The sequence below is a fragment of the Lissotriton vulgaris genome, chromosome 5 (genome assembly GCF_964263255.1).
Source record: "Lissotriton vulgaris chromosome 5, aLisVul1.2, whole genome shotgun sequence".
Lineage (NCBI taxonomy): Eukaryota > Metazoa > Chordata > Amphibia > Caudata > Salamandridae > Lissotriton > Lissotriton vulgaris.
Genome location: NC_141693.1, coordinates 14601397 through 14623768, shown reverse-complemented (window position 1 = coordinate 14623768; position 22372 = coordinate 14601397). Strand labels below are relative to the sequence as shown.

General features: G+C 45.0%; 1 protein-coding gene across 1 annotated transcript in view; it reads left to right on the top strand.

Moving 5' to 3' along the window:
• Positions 1 to 22372, top strand: part of LOC147709998 (uncharacterized) — a 67154-nt gene that overhangs the window by 5052 nt on the left and 39730 nt on the right. The window lies entirely within an intron of this gene.

Sequence of the window (22372 nt, the reverse complement as noted above, 5' to 3'; positions counted from 1 at the left end):
CGTAGCACTTGCTCTGCATGATTGAGATGGCACTGGCCTACAGAAAGATGGATGACAGTAGAGTCAAACAATTTAAAGATTGCAGAGGGCTGATAAAATGGGTGCCAATAATCCAAAATGGAGCCCTTTGGTAAACTTACATATTAACACTTTGAGCCCATGGTTGACGTTGTTATTCACATATAGACTAGGAGAAGGAAGAATTTGTGGGGACAGTATCATGTTATGGTATGTGTATTGATAAAGCGTACCATCATGCATGAGGGTATCCTTGCACTGGGCAGGTGTGTGTGCTTAGCCCTGCCTACGGTAGGTTGGTTGATTGCAAAGCCAATGCTTCATCTTTTTGCAGAATTCAAGAAGAAAGGAGGAGGGGGTGATGTGGAACGGTAGGCCATTCCATACCTGTGAAGCAGTATAAAAACACGCCCGTCCATCTGTGTATATGTCAGAAATATATGAGTAGGAGTCCTGCTGAGCAGAGCTATCTATTTAGTTGATGTAGGAGATGCGACTATTCAGGTGGGTGAGGTGTAGTGACTTGAATGTGTATGTGAGGCATTTGAACTGAATGTGTTTCTGGAGCTCCCTGAGGTGTGGTATGATGTGAGTTCTGTGTGAGAAGTTGAGGATGAATCTGGCTGTGGCACTCTCGATGGATTGTAGCAGGCTAGTGTGCTTGGGAGCCATGTGAAGATCTTCCTCAGCATCTTCAGGGTGTGGAATCAGGCTGCAGTGATGGCGGTCACCTGTGGGGTCCTGTACAGTTTGCTATTGATGATTATTCCCAGGTTCCTTGCGTGGGTGCTGAATGTGGGTGTCAGTCCCAGTTTGGCCTGCCCCCACTTGGAGTCCAATGTTGAGGTGTTCTTACCAAAGACTACTACTTCCGTCTTTTCAGTATTGAGCTTGAAGCAGTTGTCTTTTATCCAGTTAGCGACTTTGGACATGGAGGCAGTGGATTTGTTTCTTGTACTGAGGGTCTTATCCAAGAAGGAGAGTACAGCTTGCGTGTCATCGGCATAGGAGAGGATGTTGATGTTGTGTGTGAAGATGACGTTGACCAGAGGGATCAAATGCATTAAAGAAGAAGAAAGTGTGGCTGAGTGATGAACCTAGTGGCATTCCACAGATGAGTTTGCAGACTTCTGAGGAGTAAGGTGCCAGGCTGACAACTTCTCTCTATCCCTTATGACTGAGCAGATCCTGCAGAGAGCAGCTCCCTGGATGCCAATCTCCTGCAGGCCCCTGATGAGGATGGCTTGTGAGACCATGTAAAATGCTGCATATAGGTCCAGGAGGATGAGGGCTGTCATGTGTCCTCAGTTAAGGATCAAGCAGATGTTGTCTGTGGTGACAATGAGTGCTGTTTGTGTACTGCAGTTAGGCCTGAATCCAGACTGCATAGCATCAAGTAACTGATGATAGCTAAGGTAGTCAGTGAGGCATCCGTCTTTCATCTTCCAATAGGTACAATATTCTTGAATAATGGAGAAAGGAGTTTTTGAAAAAATATTGATATATATCATTGCATCTCTTATGATTCTGGTTTAGCTTAGTTCATTCCCTCAAATGGGTTTTCAAAATAAACTCTCAGAGCAGGTTCACTATCGCATATTTCATCATAGAGTCCATCATCCAGTCTGGCAATGCAACTGGATGGGCTCACCTTGAGTGAGGGAGCTCTTGAAATGGGCCTTATGTAAAAAGGTATTACAATCACTGAGTCAGATGTCCCATACTAAGCCTTTATTGGCTAATGGTGGGTTACCCTAGTAAGATTAACAATGTATTAACAAATATGAGTTGACACTTGGGAGATAATTTGTGCTCTAGTATCAAGCTCTTGGGTCGGTAGGTAAAGAGAACAAATACATTTTATAATGTTCACATAACATATTGTGAGTGCTCCTTCAAGCTCTTCATGCCATTGAAACATTTGGATATTGCAAACTATACCCAGTAATAAAATCAAAACAAACCACACTTGGTGCAGTGCGCAAGGTACCACAAAAGACAATACCGTAGAAAACAACTGCCATAAAAAGCAGATAGGTCTAGTTTGCTGAAGAGTTTCACCCATGGATGGACTTAATTACAAGGACAAGCCTTCCTCCTGGACACTCTAGAGAAGAAATATTCACTTAGTGCACTCTTATGAAGACAGCCTCATTTGTGAGAGTCATTAGGGAAGCAGCAGAGACTCTTATGAAAGAGGCGGGTGAACAAAAGGGATCTAACCCAAACTTTACTTGTTAACTTACTTCATCAAAGAAAGCAGCTGGATTCAACTACCCCGGTCTGCGCCCATGAATGCTGGTGGGTGAGAGAAGAGATGTTGAATTTAAAGACCACTTGGAGTAGCTCACTCATAGTTTTTTGTACCACCCTAACTCTTGATACATAGCAGTGGAAGACCCAGACATATATCTATACACACATAAAACATTTAAAAATGAAGTAATGAAATCATTAAAAAATATTTACAAAAAATATCATACAAATATATTATAGACATATACACAAATAACACAAAATTAAAAAAATTAAAAATGAATATTAAGTGTATTTAAATCATAATAAAAACATTAAACAATGTAAAAAATAGACATACTATTTCCACACCAGTGTGTGCAAAAATAGGGAAGGCGTTGGACTACGAAGCAGTTACTATTCCCACTCATTCTGTGCAACAGTAAGAAAAGTGTGGAACTTAATTAACTTCACACTTTATACCCTTATAAACACAACACACACCTAAAACATAACATAAATAAATAATAATTGCACAATTTACATAACTAATTAGCAATTAAATACAAAAAGACTAAATTACTAATAATTAATTATTAGTCAATTAACTTCACACCCGATACTCCTGAAAAAGTAGCAACAGACACACAAAAACCCCACTAAAAATACATAATAATTACACAATTTCAATTAGTATCATTTAACAAATTAATATTACATTATTAATTTTTCAATTACTCAATTAACCTCCTTCCGTAAATCCCTACAAACAAAACAACCCACACCTAAATTATTAATTAAAAAATATAGCACAATCTACATAATTAATCATGAATGAATTATTAATATTTATACCAATTAACTTCCCACCCTATACCCCGCAATCAAAACAACCCACACCTAAAATAGTTCTTAAAAATATAATTACATAATTTACATAATTAATTGTCATTGAAATAATGAAGTTCAATTAAATCATAATTATAAATTAACTATACTTAATTAACTTCCCAACCTTTACCCCTGCAAATCTCACAACCTGCTATGACACTATAAATTACTCTTAACAATCACATTTAAAATTATAAATCCTATATTATATTTAAAAATAATAACAATTATAATGTGCACAATATAGAACGTATACACTTAAAATATGAATTAAACACATAAGAATAACTATGAAAAGATATTGCTTACACCAAAATGTTATTGCAAGTGATATTAAAAAAAGCCATATTCGTGTAAACAATATTACTCAAAATTCTTAATTTATGTCAACAATATTTTTGCATCACAATATGAATGTGGCTAAATTAGAAAAGGAGCAGGTCCTGGCCAAATTAGAAAAAGAGCAATGTCTGGCTGAAAAGAGACTAGCCATGGAAGCAAAAAAGATGGCTCAAGAGATTAGCCTCAGAGAGTTGGCCCTTAGAGCCCTACACATAGGGTCCTACAACAGTAATGGTGGCAGCCCCCCCTGCAGTCCTTAACAGTGAGAGTAGAGGTTGAACCCCAAAGCATATGATATAGCATTACCAGGTGGGAGATGACATTGAATGATGGTTGGTGGTCTATGAAGGGGCTTTAAAGGTACACAGGTTCCCCAAAAAGGACAGGGGAGGTAGTTTATGGAGGTATGTGCCACAGGTGCGAGGGAAACCCTACTTACACTGGACGTGGGGGACTAGACTATCTACACTGCCATGAAGACTGTGATGATCAATAAGTTTGGACTGACCCAGGAGAAATTCTGCTAGAGGTTTAGAGCCAGCCTCAAACTGACCACACAAAACTAGGTAGACTTCTGAGAATGCCCGGGTAAGGCACTGATGGGTCGGGTGTTGGGCGGTAAGGTCAATGATTATGAGGAATTGTACATCTTATTCTTGGGGGAGCACATCCTCAAGACTGTGTCACTGACCTGTGCTAACACCGGGTAGACAGGAAGAAGGTTGATTGCAGGAAGTTTGCTGAGGAAGTCGACCTCTGGGCCAGCACCAGAGTGTCCAAAAAGATAACTGGGGGGACACCCCAAAGGGGGACCAGGGTCCCCACCAAAAGTAGCAGCGGATGACAAAAAGAAGGAGCCTTCGGTCATCCCTCAAAAACATTCCCCCGGAAAAGGGTCTGGTCCAAATCCCCAATCCGGTCCCCCGCAGGAAACTTACCCGCTGCCAAAGATCCCTAAGTGCCAAGAGTGTTACATGTACGGATACTACAAAGGAGATCCCAAGTGTCAAATGTGACTACCCCTGCTCCAGAGAGGGCTAGCATAGTAATGAGGTAGGAGGTGGTCCCAGTTAATGGGGGGCAGTTTAGTGGCATTACCCTAGAGTGCCTGGGTGACAGTGTGATGGTTGCCAGGTTCAAGTGCCTGATAATTCAGCATAGTATAGGCAAAGGGTCACAATCAATGGGCAGGGGGTAGAGGCTCTTTGAGATACAGGGCCCAGCATGACTATGGTAAGGAGTCAGCTGGTCTTCCCAGAGATGGTAATTACCCAAGCCACCCACAAGGTGGTGGTGTCTGACAACAGAGATGCTTTTTTTGCGGTGGCTCAGGTGTCAGTTGTACAGGGCGTTTCGGGCCTGTTAAAGGTTGCCATGAGTCCTGCCATGCCAGTGGCTTGTCTCTTGGGTAATGACCGGGAGCACACTATCTGAAAGGAACTGGAGCTTCAGGCTCATTTGGAGATGTTGGGTTTTACCCGAACAGATCTGTGGTTCCACACAGTCCATGGCTACCCAAGAATAGAGTTAGAAGGGGCTGAAGTTTTGAACAATGGCCTAGCCCTCTTCTATGAAGGGTTGGGGACCAGTATGGGGGAAACCCGCCTTAGACTGTACCTCTGGTGAGTTGAATATGAAAGTGGTCGAGGCAACTCCAGAGCCCAATGAAGAGGACATTACTCCTCCTGATGCTCTGCCCAAGCTTGCCAGTTGGCAATTGGAGTAGACCTCACCAGGGGGGAGTTCTGTAGCACAAAGAGAGAGTGCCCCACACTTGAGGGCCTGAAGCAGCAAGGTGAGGCCCACACAGCCAGTGATTAATCCAGGATCCATCACCTTTACTGGAAGGACAACGCTCTGTACAGTGAGTCTAAGGCTCCTGGCCAGGTGACCTGTAGGGCCCTGGTGGTCCCCCAGTGTTATCAGGCCTTCCTATTGGAATTGACCCATGACACGACTTGGTCCTCACTTTTATTGACCCAGACTCAAGGTGGCCTTAGATACATTCTGCAAGACCTGTATGACCTGCCAGTTCAGTGGCATGGCAGGACAGAAACTTAAAGCTCCCCTTAACTCCTTGCTTGTCATTGACACCCCCTGTAAGAGGGTGGGCATCGACATAGTAGGGCCAGTGGATCCTCAGACGTCCGCATGGCACAGGTTCATCCTGGTTCTGGTGGATCATGGCACTTGGTACCCAGAGGCGATCCCTCTGAGGACCACGACTACACCGGCAGTGGCAAAGGCCCTGATGGGGATTTTTACCCAAGTGACATTCCCCAAGGAGGTGCTGTCTGACAGGGGCACAAACATCATGTCTGTATACATGCAAGCTATATGAAAGGAGTGTGCAGTGGCATATAAGTTCCCCACTCCCCACCATCTCCAAATTAATGGACTTGGTGAAAATTTAACAAGATCCTGAAAGGCTTGATCAAAGGCCCTGAGAAAAAAGTGGGATGACCTTTTACCATGCCTGTTGTTTGCCTACTGGGAGGACCCTGAGACGGGAGTGGGTTTTAGCCCCTTCAAAGTTCTATTCAGGCACTCTGTCAGGGGACCTCTGAGTTTGGTCAAGGAGGGCTGAGAGCTGTCTCCCAAGAGAACTCCAAGGGATGTAGTAAGCTAGATGCTGGCCTTGCGGAGCCAAATGGCCAGGATGCAGAAGCAAGCCTCCCACAACTTAGAAGTCAGCCAGGATGTCATGAAGGGGTGTTACAACAGGAATGCCACTCCTATGGAGTTGACACCTGGAAAGAAAGTGATGGTAGTGGAGGTACTAGAGCCAGGGGCCCACCAGGACCAATGGACTGGGCCCTAGCAGGTAATTGAAAGGAAGGGGGAGACCACCTACCTGGAGGATCTCAAGACTCAAAGGCAGACTCTCCTGGTACTGAACATCTAACGCCTCAAACCACACTTTGAGAAGTCTAAGGTCACCATGCTAATGGTGATGGATGGGGAGGTGGAAGAGGAGAGTGAACCTCTCCCTGACCTCCTGGACTCTAAGTAGATGGATGGGTCGGTGGACGGAGTAATCCTGTCCAACACCCTAACTCCTGACAAGCAGAGACTCTGTCATCAAGTGTTGGGGCAGATTCCCTCTCTGTTCTATCTTATCGCAGGGCTACCCACCTGTGCACCTATGATTTGGACACAGGAGACACCCTCCCTGTCAAGAGCAAATCTTACAGGTTATCAGATAAGGTGAGGTCCATCATCAAGCAGATGTGTCTAAGATGCTAGAATTAGAGTTCATAGAGCCCCCTAGCAGCCCCTGGTCCAGTCTGGGCATACTGGTGTGAAAAGATAGACCCTTCCATATTAGATAATATGAGACCCATTCCTCTCCTTTCATTTAGGGCAAAAATACTGGAGAAGCATGTCAATAACTGCCTGACTAGCTTCATAGAATCCATTGAGCTGCTAGAACTTACTTAATTGGGGTTTAGAGCAACATTCTTCTCTGAATCGGCCCTTCTCTTATTGGAAGAAATATTGAAAAGGGATGCCGACAAGGTTCAGTCCTCGGCTCTGATATTACTTGACCTGAGTGCAGCCTTTGGCACAGTATCACACGATATATTAAACCACAGGCTTCAGGAGGCCAGAATTAGAGGCAAAGCCCTAACATGGTTTATCTCTTTCTTACAGGACAGATCCTTTCAAGTTAAACTTAAATCCCTTGTGTTGGTTCAGTTCTACTCTACCAAAGGGGTCCTTCAGGGCTCTATTCTGAGCTCAACCCTATATAATATATACATGAAACCCCTGGCTGACATCCTGGCTCAAGTGGTGTCAAATACAGGCAACACCCAACTAATAGTTAATCACGGCCGATAGGTTTAAGGTCTGCTTATCTGAGGTTGCAGTTTGGATGACCGACAATTGTGAGGAAATATAAATTTTATGGTCAAGAAATGTTCCCTAACGTGTACCCCACCGTCTCCATGTACTAGCTTGAAGTGCATGTAACTTCCCTCCTGTGCCAGCTATGACGACGCAAATACATTTGCGTCCAACGTTAACCTGTCCTCTTTCAGATCCGCCATGAACGGGTTGAATATTCCGTTTCTAAATATGCCATGCCAACGTCTTTTTGTGGCATACTTTACACGTTTTCCAGCCCAGGCGAAGTAGGCCCTGAATTCTGCCATCGAGCCTTTTCCTGCCTTCTGACTCTGAATGCCTCAGCCTGGTCTGCCTCTGTACCCGTGACCTCTGCCTTACTCCCTACGCGGCTCACGGCGCTTAGCTCGGCCTACTGCCTGCCAAGACTGTATTCAACCTTCGAATTATCTGCTCCGCTCCTCGAAAATACATTCCTGTCTCGTAGTTCAGGTAAACATCCTTCCAGCTGCAGAGCAAAGGGCCCGGCCTTACTGTCTCCGTGCAAGTAATTCATAGCTCCTGTTGCCATGGTAGGCCCATGCCCCCTCGCATCTCATGCAGACACGTAGACGCTTATACACGCACTCACAACCAGTATAGAATAGCCTCCGTCCGAGAGACCTTTTCCCTTCCAGATAATACAGTTCCTTAAACATGAGATATTAGATACGATTTGGGATTAGGTTGATCTGACATCCCAGACTTATGTCTCCACTTGTAGGGCTAAATGTCAAGTCCCCTTCACCCTCCAGTTACACGTCAATCACACGTCATGCTGCTGCGCGCGCATCTCTGCCATGTATTTCTGCTGACACTGCAGGATTCTCTTATGGATCCACCCACTTGTGACATCATGTTAAATGACGTTTCTAGTACACGCCTTCATGCACGCCTATTGTAACGCCTTTTCTGTTACGTATGAACATTTTTATCTCTCTTCTCAGCTGTTACGCCTTCTGCATATGCTTACTGTAATGCATTGACTATATATATGAATAACTGTCAATAAAGTATTGTCTGTCAGTCCCTTCCCGAACCTATGTGGTGACGGAATGGTGTGCCACCTTGGCTCGAGCCAAATACCCAATTCCTTTTTAAGGAATAAAACCCTTTTTGAGAAACCTCAAATATCACGGATTTTGCCTCTTAATTTTCTGAGTTATTCTTATTGAACTTTACCGCATAAATTAAGCATGGGTAATTAGAATTTACCACATAATTGGCGCCCGAATAGGGACCCTCCCCCATCTCACGCGCCGGAGGTGCGTTGCAGGCCTGGCCCCCTGCCACAGCCGGACGGACAACTACGCGTACCCGCAGGATTTCCTGTATCTCCCTCAGGCCAACGGAGGTGACTGAGGCTGCGATCAACACCCAGACGAGGCGGTGAGGAGTGCGGAGGATCCCGACCAGAGCCTAGCTGAGAGAGCAAGATCCGAGGTATACGGAGGCCCACCAGGTTCCGAAGTTCCGAAGTATCTGCGTCACGAGTCGAGTCCGAATCCAGTCCGGTCCAGTCCAGTCCAGAGTTTCCGAGGCCTTCTGTTTCCGTGCTTCCCGGTGAGTACCGTTGCTGGGGACGCATCTAGACGTGCGCATTAGTCTGTGCCGGTCAAGACGGGTTTGGGTACACAGACCTGGTCTGCACTGTTTAGCGGTGTATCTGTACTGTTTAGCAGTATATCCTGTCTGCACTGTTTACGGTGTATCTGTACTGTTTAGCAGTACATATAGTATCACGCAGTTAGTAGGTTTTATTCGTTTTGAAATGTTTTAATGTGTTATCTAAATGTCGTGGTATGAGTGATTGTTCGATCTTCATTATTGTGATTATTGTGTTCATTGTGTTCTATCTGAGTAAGAACCAAGTAGCCAGATTTTAAGATGCCGTTATTCTCCAAATTAAGACAAATAAAAACTAGAAAAGGGATATTAGAAGAAGCTGTTCCCATCCCACCTAGGGACACTCCAGGGTATTTTATGTACCACAAGCACGGCCTAGATGCCGTTTTATATCTCGATTTATGGGTGGATTACACTAAAGATCTAGCAGAGAACCAGAGATGGCCCGCTGCTGGGACATGGGATGCAGATTGCATCATGAGAGTAGAAGAAGCATTATGGAAAAAGAAAGCCAGACAGTCACAGAAAGATGCCATTGAACTATGGCGTAAAGAATCGCATAGGCGTACAGAAAAAGCACACAGAAAAGAAGAGAAAAGTAGAGAGGAGTCTGAAAAGGCCCGAGAAAACGTATTAGTTGAGGAAGGTATCCGAGTAAAAATAGAACAAGTAGATAGACAACGAAACACCCTTATGAATGGTATGTATCCTCTTTTGGCTGAGGGTTTGCCTAAGGCCACCCCGGAAGTACCGAAAAATCTACCACCCCCATTGCTCCCGACTAAAATGCATCAGAAAACAGCAAAGGACATTTTCCTTTCTTCCTATCTAGACGATGTAGCCCCCGAATATGTTAATACCGCACCGCCACGCACACCTCCTCCTGGCGGCCAAGATGGTCAGCCCCCACCTCTGCGACAAGCTACTCCTCCTCCCGTTCCTCCTGGTCTTCCAGCCATTCTTCCACCTCTTCCTGGACCTAATCCCCCTGCTTTACACCCAACGAATCCCTTCGGAGCCGGCGCCTCAGGAGGCGCGTCCGGAGGAGCGACAGGTTTTCAAACCCCGCCACCCACACATCGGTGGACTTATAGAGACCTAGCACAACAACGTACACCTCGAACAGCCGATATTACAATATATGGAGATCGTCTTGCAGACTGTAGATATGATCCAGTACCTGGTAAAAAGAATGACGAAAGAATGTTGCTTGCATCAGTACGATTGCGACGAGTCACAAACTTTTTATTAACACTACCTGGAATGGTAGATCACCTAGATAAAATATACCAGTTTGTCCAAACAGGGGTAGGGCCTGAAAGTATTAAGGAGGCATTGGCCTACCAGAAAGTGGATACTCAAGGCAAGATATTACGGTTTCTTATAAACTGTCTAATAAGAGAAGTGGATAGGCCGGGTATGAACCCGGATGACGTAAAAGCACTCCATAGGTGGGGTCAGAATATAGCAGATGGGAATCATGATAAACAGGCCTGTATAGATAATATGTACCGAAGAATCAGAAATGCAATAACCAAGATGCATGAAAGAAGCCAGCCACCACCAGAAATAGATTCAGACAAACTTGAATCCTCAGAGGAGGAGAACGAACAAGAAGAGACAGCAGAACAAACACAGTTACCAGTTAGAGAAATGATAGCTTATGTAGGTAAAGGAAGACCTTATAATAATTCAATGCGTCCAGTACGTCCAGAAAGTAAAAGAATTTTTCAGGAAGCTATGTGTAACCCGAGAACTCCTGAACACTTATTCCAAGCCACTGACAACAAGCTTCGAGAACGAATGGGGTACCATGTACTCGATTCTATGGACGAACAAGAATTAGCCAGGTCAGCAGTGCAATGGGCTGACAATTCCGAGAAATATGGTGATGATGCGTTAGCACACACGTTTTTGAACATGACACCGAGTGAACAGCGTTTAGCTGGTACATACATGATACAACACCTACTCCTATTGTATAGAAGCCAACATTCCGATCCAGGTCCCCTGCCCGATATATTAGCAGAACTGCTCATGAATAAATGGAGAGGTCTAGGTACCGATCTAATTAAAGTGATTCTAGAACATCGACACAGATATAGTGCCTTCTTGTGTCCACAGACCGATTCAGCACATGCCATGGAAAGAAAAATGTATTACATAGACAGACAGAATCCGTTGCGAGAAGTGCACCCAGTTCAGAATGCAGACAACACGCTTAGACGCGTGTTTGTGTACACACCCATAACAAAAATAGAATTATTGGAAATGAAAAAATTAGTACCTAGCCATGACAAAGATCCCGCAGGTTTTCACCGTGAAATAAAAGACATGTTACTAATGGGCGATTACACCTATCCAGACCTTATGAAAATATTGAAAGTATTACTGCCTCCTGGTATTTACGAGAAACTCAAAGAAAAAGAATGGGAGGTGGGAGATGCAAAGATTGATTGGGCTGCATTAGAAAATGAAGAAAATACTCTAGTTGCAGGCCTAGGGCTAGGAGACAAAGTTAAGGCGTTACCAGGATTGTTAGTACAAGTATTGCCACGTTTATTAAGTACGAAAAAGGAAGATTGGGGTGCAATCTCAGCCTGCAAACAGAAAACCGATGAAGACACTAGTGATTTCTATACCCGATTTGAGAAATGTTTTGGTATCAATAGCGGCCTGAAAGCAAGTAGCGAGTCATATCCACATCTTTTTGTAACGAAATTAGTCGAGAATTCCCTGCCCCAGGTTAAGAACAGAGTACTGAAAGTCGAAAGCACTTGGCAAGCTAATACTCCTTCACAAATGTTACAAATGTTACAGTACCATCAGAATAGAATTAGAGAAGAACAAGAACACGAACAAAGACGTATGAAAGACACAAAAATGAAAATGTTAGTTGCCCAGTCAGTTCCTGCTGACGGTCATAAAAAGGGTGCGACCCAGCCCAGTAATTCGACGGCTCCTGTTAAGGGAGTATGTAACTATTGTAAACAGCCAGGTCATTATATAAACGATTGTGCAGTTCTGAAACACAATATCTCCACGGGTAAGACCAAGGAGAGACCGCGTCCACCTAGACAAGATCAGGCCCAACAACAAGTACCCCAGAATATACAACATATTCCGCCTATGCCAGCTTCATCACAGACCGTAGCAGTACCCCAGCAACAGCCTATTACCGCAACACAAAACACGACACAACAGATGTACCAGTATGCACAAAATGATTACCCCGATTACCAGCGATACACATGAAACAGCCTAGAGAGGGAGTTTGGCTTGCCTCTTATTGAGGTTCCTGTAGATCAAGAGGGTCCTTATGTACACAGTCAAGTATTAGGGAAAGATAGAAAGTTTCTCATTGATACAGGGGCAACCAGAACCACGATAAGCCACAATGAGGTTCCAGGGGCACCCCTCTCAGGCTCACAGAATGTGTCCCTTGGATTTTCAGGAAAACCCATTATTAATGAAGTATCACAACCCCTTCCTCTTGCAGTTGGTCCTTTGACACGGACTACAGATTTATTGCTTACGAAATCATGCCCAGAAAACTTGCTAGGTATAAAGACATTGAAAGCTCTAGGAGCTATTATATGCTGTTCTCCGGAAGGAGTACGATTATTCTTGCGAGATTTTAAAGGCCACTATGTATTGAGAGACATGAATCACCGGTTACAGAATGTCCCTGCACATTTGTGGGCACAAAGCCCCACTGATGTAGGTTGTATGCACATTACACCATATCGAGTCACACTCAAAGCAGGAGTGGTATTACCACGGATTCGACAATACGAGTTACCCCCAGATGCTGTAGTGGCTTTACTGAGAATCATTGACGAGCTCATTGCACAAGGAGTGGTTGTGGAGACCGACTCCAATGTATGTAATTCTCCTATCATTCCAGTTCTTAAACGTACTGATCCAAATGCACCACCTGTTTATCGATTAGTTATTGATCTGCGCGAATTGAATAAATGCATTATACCACAGTACCCCGTGGTCCCAGATATCTCTTCATTACTGACAGCCATTGATTCAGAAGCGACGTTCTTTACTGTAATTGACCTCAAGAACGCCTTCTTTAGCGTCCCAATCGATCCGGAAAGCCAATACTTGTTCGGATTCAGTTTAAATGGACGAAGTTTCAAATTTGCACGCGCACCTCAAGGATTCACAGAAAGCCCCAGCATCTATAGCCAAGCATTGAAAAGACAACTCGACAGTATCCACATGCCAGTTAACACTGCCCTACTTCAGTATGTCGATGATCTGTTGATCACCGCTCGAAGTGAACCCGAATGTGAAAAAGCATCACTGACAGTTTTAAATTTCCTGGCTGACAAGGGGCACAAGGTATCCCCTTCGAAGCTGCAATTCTGTGTTCAGCAAGTTGTGTACCTGGGTCACTTGCTGTCCAAAGTGGGGAGACAGCTCACTCCTGACCGCATTCAGTTAATTGTAAACATGTCACCACCTAAGACACAGAAGGAGGTGCGGGCTTTCATAGGCCTCACTTCGTACTGCAGACAATGGATTCCCCAATATGCATTTCTAGCAAAACCACTCATTCAGTTGACAACTCAGGAGGCAGCGACATCGACTGTCCTCCCTTGGACTCAGGAACATACACAAGCTTTTGAAGACTTAAAGAAAGCCTTATGTCAAGCACCTGTTTTAGCAACACCATGTTACAGTAAACCTTTTACACTTTTTGTCACAGAACGTGAAGGTACTGCTTTGTCAGTACTTACTCAGGAACAAGCAGGTTCACACAAACCGTGTGCTTACTTTTCTAGCACATTAGATCCAGTAGCCCAGGCCCTCCCTGCGTGCTTGAAATCAGTTGCAGCGACAGCTTTAGCAATCAGACAGAGCGATTCCATAGTGTTAGGACATCAATTGACAGTACAAGTTCCACATTCCGTGGAAGTCCTTTTAAATCGAACACAGACCCTACACCTGACCATAGCAAGACTGACAGGTTATGAATTGACATTGTTTCAACCACACATAGAAATCAAACGCTGTAGCACATTAAATCCTGCCACGCTTTTGCCATTAAATGGAGTAGATCCATTGGCACATGATTGTATTGAAGTCATTACTATTTCAACAAAACCCAGACAAGACTTGACAGATGTTCCATTATCAGATCCAGACCTGACATTTTATGTGGACGGTTCATGTATGCGAACAAGTACAGGAGAATTAGTGGCAGCCTACGCAGTCACGACAGACACCGAAGGTATTGAAACCAATTGTATCGACACCCTGTCAGCCCAAGCAGCAGAGCTCATCGCTCTGACACAAGCATGTATTCAAGCCAAGAATAAGAAAGTTAACATATACACTGATTCACGTTACGCATTCGGAGTCGTTCACGACTTTGGAGTCCTCTGGCGAGAGAGAGGTTACTTAACTTCTCACGGTGCCAACATTCAACACGGTCCCCTCATTCAAGCTCTGTTAGACGCAATACATCTGCCTACTGCAATCTCTATCATGAAATGTAAGGCACATACAAAAGTCACCGATACGATCTCCCAGGGTAACGATCTGGCAGACCGAACAGCTAAGCAAACTCATGTAACTGACTTGACAAAGACAGTAGTACCGACACCGACACACTGTATGACAGTCAGGGATCCCGCACATGATGTAATTGACATACAGACACATGCCACACCAGACGAAATCAAGAAGTGGACTGAACTAGGAGGGATCCAAACAGATCAGGGATGGATGACGAAGGGAAAATCGACATGGTTTCTCCCCGACTCTATGGTTCAAGTCATCATTAACACAATACATAGTCCAGCGCACCTAGGAGAAAAAGCCATGCTAGACAGTATTCAACACATATGGTCCAATAAAAACTTACGAGCAGCAGCCAAACAAAAAGTGCGTACTTGCATGATTTGTTGTCAGTTTAATCCAGGTAAAAGCATCCCCGTAGAGCAAGGTGGATTTCAGCCTCCCGATCACCCTTTTGAAGTCCTCCAGATGGATTATATCCAGATGGAACGTTGCCGAGGTTTCAAATATGTCCTCGTAGTCGTATGTGCACTTTCCCGATGGACAGAAGCATATCCAGTCCCAGATTACACTGCTCCGACCACTGCCAAGCAGCTGGTTCGCGAATTCTTCCCACGGTATGGTTTGCCCCGTATCGTGTACTCAGATAATGGTCAGCCATTCTCATCCGAGCTTGTGAAACATATTACACTCCTGTTAGGCTATCAGTGGAAATTCCACTGTGTCCGGCATCCCGAGGCAGCAGGTCTCGTGGAGCGCCATAATCAGACTCTAAAAATCCGACTTTCAAAAATCTGTAGAGAGAAAGGCGTTGACTGGATAGTCGCTTTGCCAGTTGCCCTTTTCTATATGAGGATGGTGGCGCATTCTCGAACCGGGCTATCCCCGTATGAAGTGGTCTTTGGTAGGCCACCGAATATGTGGGGGACGCCTATACCTCGCAAAATCACAGATGTTGACTGTATTATGCTGACAGATTACCTTGCCTCCTTGATGTCTGCACTACAATCTTGTCGTTCACAGGTAGCTGCAGCTTTTCCTGACAACACCGAGGTGAAGCCCCACGAAGTGGTCCCTGGGGATTTTGTCTTCGTGCGCAACTTCGACCGGAGAAGTCCGTTGGAGCCCCGCTGGCAAACCCCGAAGTTGGTTCTTCTAACGACGAGGACAGCTATTAAGGTTGAGGGCAGGAAAGGGTGGCTGCATTCGAGCCACGTCAAGAAGTTTCACGGACTCCCTTCGGACTTGGACTATAAGCCCTGCCCTCCTACACAGACTGATTCAAAACTCCCTTTGGTTGAGAAAACCGCCTCCGAAGAATACAGACTAAAGTTACGATCTAGCAAGTCAGACAGTTTAATTGTTTAAGTCCTCCCCTAGGTGAATCGGTTAAATTAGTTTCTGACATGTACCCCCTAGATCGAGATAGAGAGAGAGATAGACAGAGACAACTCAAGAAACGTGCATATCGTAAATCACTTCGTAGTCACTGTATAGTGACGTTATTGATTATGTTTTTCCTAAGTCTTCTGATTATTGCTGCTAGTATCTTACTGCATATATACTACCCTATTTTCAAGCGTGCACAATCTGCTTATAACGTCACTGCTGAACATTCTTTTAGTGAATTACCTCCACATGAACTGTCTTACAGACTTGCGCTGCGCAACAACACATTCATTAGTATGTTACATCACTCCCATCAGACTAATAACGCTACCAATTGTTGGATATGTGGCCGACTCCCTCCCTACCAGAAATACAAGGGAGTTCTGCCCCTCTTTCCGTACCCGTTCACTCACAATGGCTCATGCGGCGCATGGTTTAGATTGATTAATTCCCTAGATTCTGATATTGCTGTATATGAAGGAGGCTGGGTTTGGGGAAACCTGAACTTAGTCCTGCTTAAAGTCTGCTACCCTAACAAGAAGGGATTTCCCATTAGGACAGGAACTGATCTAGAAAATGAAGTATATGGATTAGGTAATTATACCATTAACCTCATGATTCTAACTGTTGAATCTGAAGCTGCACCAGTCCTACCTGCTATGTCAGTATTACCAGTTACAGGTGAATTATGTGTTCGAAAGAATGGTTCAGTACATTTAGGTCATAGTAAATGCACTACTGTGGTCGAATTCAGTGATCAAGGCAAGTCTACATTCAGAGCTACACGTCATTCCTACTTCGTTTGCGGCCATACCGCATACATACGCTTACCTCCAGATTGGGATGGTACCTGTTACATTGCATTCCTTTTGCCACCTGTTTTCCTAGCCCCTCCTGATTATCACAGAAATACCAATCTAGTAAACAATAGACTCTGAAGGGATCTCCCGATTGTCGATTACACTGAAACGGCATGGGAGCAATACACAGACTTCAATAAAGGCTTCTTTCCCTACTTAGGTGCTGTCTTCAATAGTAAACTGATACGTAAATTAACTAGAACACTCGAAGCAGTAGTGAATGAGACTACTTCCGCTCTAGGCAACTTAACAGAGGAACAGTCTGCGATGCGGGTTGTTGTTCTTCAAAATCGTCTTGTTATTGACGTCATCTTGGCAGATAGAGGCGGAGCTTGTAAGGTCATCGGGTCAAGTTGCTGTGTTTTCATTCCAGAAAACGCGCCAACTGTATATAAAGCTATCACACGTCTTCATAAAATTGCAAGTTTGATACACCAGAATCCAGGCACCTGGACTTGGTCCGGTTGGTTCTGGACAACGTTGACCGCTTGGGGATGGAAGATCCTATCCTTCCTAGGCATTGCCCTTCTCATAGTATTCAGTTGCTGCCTGTGTCTACAATGTGGGCCGGCGATTTGCGGCCTGTGCGCCACATCATGCATTCTGCATTCAAATTCCCATTCAAAACGCGAAAAGAAGAAAGAAGAGCAAATGATGTTACGTGAACAGATTGATCGATTCATGAGGATCGATGTATCATGAAGGGTCCGTAGGGAACAAGGAGGGAATGAGGAAATATAAATTTTATGGTCAAGAAATGTTCCCTAACGTGTACCCCACCGTCTCCATGTACTAGCTCGAAGTGCATGTAACTTCCCTCCTGTTCCAGCTATGAAGACGCAAATACATTTGCGTCCAACGTTAACCTGTCCTCTTTCAGATCCGCCATGAACGGGTTGAATATTCCGTTTCTAAATATGCCATGCCAACGTCTTTTTGTGGCATACTTTACACGTTTTCCAGCCCAGGCGAAGTAGGCCCTGAATTCTGCCATCGAGCCTTTTCCTGCCTTCTGACTCTGAATGCCTCAGCCTGGTCTGCCTCTGTACCCGTGACCTCTGCCTTACTCCCTACGCGGCTCACGGCGCTTAGCTCGGCCTACTGCCTGCCAAGACTGTATTCAACCTTCGAATTATCTGCTCCGCTCCTCGAAAATACATTCCTGTCTCGTAGTTCAGGTAAACATCCTTCCAGCTGCAGAGCAAAGGGCCCGGCCTTACTGTCTCTGTGCAAGTAATTCATAGCTCCTGTTGCCATGGTAGGCCCATGCCCCCTCGCATCTCATGCAGACACGTAGACGCTTATACACGCACTCACAACCAGTATAGAATAGCCTCCGTCCGAGAGACCTTTTCCCTTCCAGATAATACAGTTCCTTAAACATGAGATATTAGATACGATTTGGGATTAGGTTGATCTGACATCCCAGACTTATGTCTCCACTTGTAGGGCTAAATGTCAAGTCCCCTTCACCCTCCAGTTACACGTCAATCACACGTCATGCTGCTGCGCGCGCATCTCTGCCATGTATTTCTGCTGACACTGCAGGATTCTCTTATGGATCCACCCACTTGTGACATCATGTTAAATGACTTTTCTAGTACACGCCTTCATGCACGCCTATTGTAACGCCTTTTCTGTTACGTATGAACTTTTTTATCTCTCTTCTCAGCTGTTACGCCTTCTGCATATGCTTACTGTAATGCATTGACTATATATATGAATAACTGTCAATAAAGTATTGTCTGTCAGTCCCTTCCCGAACCTATGTGGTGACGGAATGGTGTGCCACCTTGGCTCGAGCCAAATACCCAATTCCTTTTTAAGGAATAAAACCCTTTTTGAGAAACCTCAAATATCACGGATTTTGCCTCTTAATTTTCTGAGTTATTCTTATTGAACTTTACCGCATAAATTAAGCATGGGTAATTAGAATTTACCACAATTGCCTAAAGTTGAATGCCAACAAAATGGAGATCTTATTAGTCAGAAGAACAAAAACAGCAGGGACATGTTTTGGCACCCTTAAGATTCTAAGAAAAATCCCACCAGATTTCTGAAAACCATCTTTCATGCAATTATCACTTCACAGCTGGATTATGGAAATGTACTTCATCTACATGCCCCCAAAGGGATTCTCAGACTGTTGCAACAAGTTCAGAATGCAGCCGATTACGATGTCGTTCTGAAAGCATTCCGACTGACTCATTCTCAGAATGGTTTCCAACCGAATATTATTGTGAGAGTCTGACCGACCGATTACGATGTGTCTGAAGGCTTCCGAACACCGTTCGGTTGGACTCCCATTGACTTCAATGGGAGCCTGTGTTCCCACCGACAACACAGCCTCCCACTGAAAAAAAGGGTGGCTTTAAAATACCATGCACCCTGTGGCAGGCTCCCCTGGGTGCCAGGTTAGAAAGAGGGGTCCCATGGGTACCCCAATGGGCCCCAACCGGAGGCATCCTGAATAGTGGCTGGTCTGGGCTGACAACCTGCTGCTTTGTGGTACCCTGAAGAGTGTTCTCCAAGGGCTAATAGGCTTGTCCCCTGTTTTCTTGTAGAGGTCTAAGGGACATTAAAAGACCTCCTGTAATAGGCTCACTCCATCTACTGTGACACCTGGAGAGCAGTGCCGTCTTAAGTGTCCACATCGTCTGCTGAATCCAAACTGGTAGCGCTGCATGAGCATGGAACTAAGAATTGTGCTTGGAGACCAGATTGCCTTCGGCAGAGCCCCACAATTAGTACCCACATCTAAGGAGTGAGGCCCCTGCATTGTGGGGACCTCAACACTCATAAGAGTCTTGTTGGTGGTGATCGGATTTACCAGTTGCGGGATCCAGGATGGCCTGCTTTGTTAATGGTACCACATCTCTCTTGTGCGACATGCCAACTTGATGCTTATTTCACGAGGTGTCCGATTCACAGTTTGTGACCCTCGAAGGTGGGGGCATACCCGTAGTAGTGCCTTATTCTACCTCGTGTGCCCCTGTCTGTCCGACCGGAATTGCTTAGTGAGATCAGTGCGATCAGTATCAATGCACACCAGGCATTGTACCTCATTTCCAGGGAGGTACGCACTTTGCAACTCATCGTTATGTGTGACCTGTGTTCTCTGGTACGACCCTCATCAATGCGCACAGGATGGTATGCCTCATTTCCAGGGAGGTACAGAATTTGCAACTCTTCGTTGTGTGTGACCACAACTGTCTGGTGCAACTCAGAGCAAGGTGCACCATATGTTGTGCCTCATTTCCAGGTAGGTACTGAGAGTGTGACTCTTCATTGTAGGAGACCAGAATTGTCTCATGCGACTCGTATCATCACGCACAAGACATTGTGCACGAATTGCCTGGGTGGGACTCTGATTGACGTGTGCTTGAAGGGGTGCCTCTTTCCTCCGAGAGGCTCCCCTGCGTCTTTTCCCATTCATCGATTGTTCCTTTTGGGCCCTCCGTGCAGCAGACCAACTGCCCTCTCCTCACTTGGCCCTCGATGACATTGTGTTGCAGGTAGTATTTTCCGGATTGGCCCTGGGTAGTGAGAGTGATTGACTGGGCTGAAGGAACGGAGTTGAAAACGATGAAAAGAGGGTAGAGATACTGCTTGACCCTCCCAGTGCTTCGCAGAGCTGGGCTGGTGTCAGAAGGCACATTGTAAAACCCTTTTGAGTGACCGACTGTTGCCTGTTCGCCCACTTCCCATCCGCATACTGTGGGTGAACTTCCAGTGTGATGGCCAAACCCCATTTTATAACTGCCTTCTAATTAGTCGTGCTACCTATCTCCACCTTCTTCCCTAGGACCCTGACTAAGTGTGACTTTGGCCACAATTGTCCTAGGGTCCGGGGGAGGGCTGTTTATCCCCAACTCGTGGTTTTATGGTTGTCAGGGTGAGTTGGACGGTGGAGGAAGACTTGGGCCACAGGGTCTGTAGATGCTATCAATTGACCTGCTGGATATCATTATGTGGCTACGTGCATATATGTGTTATTGCATTCCATATGGACCTGCCTGATATTCATTGCTCTGCGTATCGGTGCTGAGCGTGTATGTGTGGGAGTGACTGTCTGCGGACCCTTTGTGATTTATTGCATTGTTTGGCGTGTTGCTTTACATGTTGATTGCTTGCCAAAAGAATACTACATTTGCAATTGGTTATGCCCTTGCGGCCTTGGTCCACGGTGCTTCTTAAAAGTGTTGTAGTTCTTTTATGTACATATTCTTTTTTTATATCATTGTGATCTGGGGTGCAACTTAGAATTGTGTGGTATTAAATTAAGTTAACTGCCAGGTTGGGTCTTGTTTCGGCAGCATTTTACACCGCGTAAGGGTGCTTGGGGGTAAAGTAAGCTGTTTCCCAAGTGCGCATACTACTGACGCCATTTGAAATCAATTGGGCCTAGTACTGATAGTTATATTGCCAAGAGTGATTTATGCACAGAAATACATGATGTTCATTTTGTGTTTATTAATATGTGTTGAATACAAACTTCATTACATCCAGAAGAGCAAGGTACGGTCAGGGCTCTAGGAATCTGCACCGTTCAATCTAATATAGCGGCAATTGAATTAAGGAGGGAGTGCAGTGAGCCCGGGGCGTGACCCTCCCACGCCCCCAACGATGGGGTAGAACCCCAAAACCATGAAAAACGAAAAGTGGCTCTGCACTCAAATGCTGTAACAGACTAATTATTAATGGAGATTTGTATCTAGCAATTAAAACTAAAACTTATTAGTAATTTGTAATATTAAATGTCAAAAACGTAATACAGCTATCTGTTCTGCGCTGCTTTTACTGAGAAAACTTGAATAAAAGAATACAGAATAACACTTTTTCAGTACCTTGACTGGCAATGTGATTTCTCTGGAGACACAATGTTCATGTTATTTGTAATAAGTTGTTAAAGATCTGGTGGTCTTATAGGCGACTTTATCCGCCTGGCATGACTCTGGACTGTACAAATGCTGTGCAAACATGTTCAGAGATCTGTCATGGATGATTTTTATAGATGTGAAACCTGACCATGAGCAAGGCCTCCTCCACTGTGTGATCGAAGTCCCAAAGTCATACCACAGGCTTACATCAACAGCATTAACGCTGGCCAGGCGGAGATTAGCTGTGAGATGCGTTACAGGACCCGCACAGAAACAACTGGGGCCCTTATTTAAGAGGCCTTGCTCTGCCGTTGCATTGCTTTTTTGCATAGACAATGCACCACACTGCCCCCTATTTACAGGCAGATGCATCACGTTGTAAAGCCCTGTGCTACATTATACCTGCATCAGGAATAATATATGCAGGGTGGGATAAGTGGCGCTGTGAAATCTATGAGATTTCACTACATCCCAATCCTCACGCCTGCTTCAAGCAGGTTAAGGACTGGTGCAGTGGCTTTTACATGGGAGTCGCCCCGTGTGTAATGACACATTGCTGGAGTTGCGTTAGTTTACCGACACACTCCAGGAGTGCGTCATTACTGCACCACCAGATACGCCAGATTATCTGCTGCATCTGTGGAATACTGGAGCGCAGTAGTGTAAAGATGGCGCTTCCTTGCTGATGTAAGCGTGGCGCAGAGT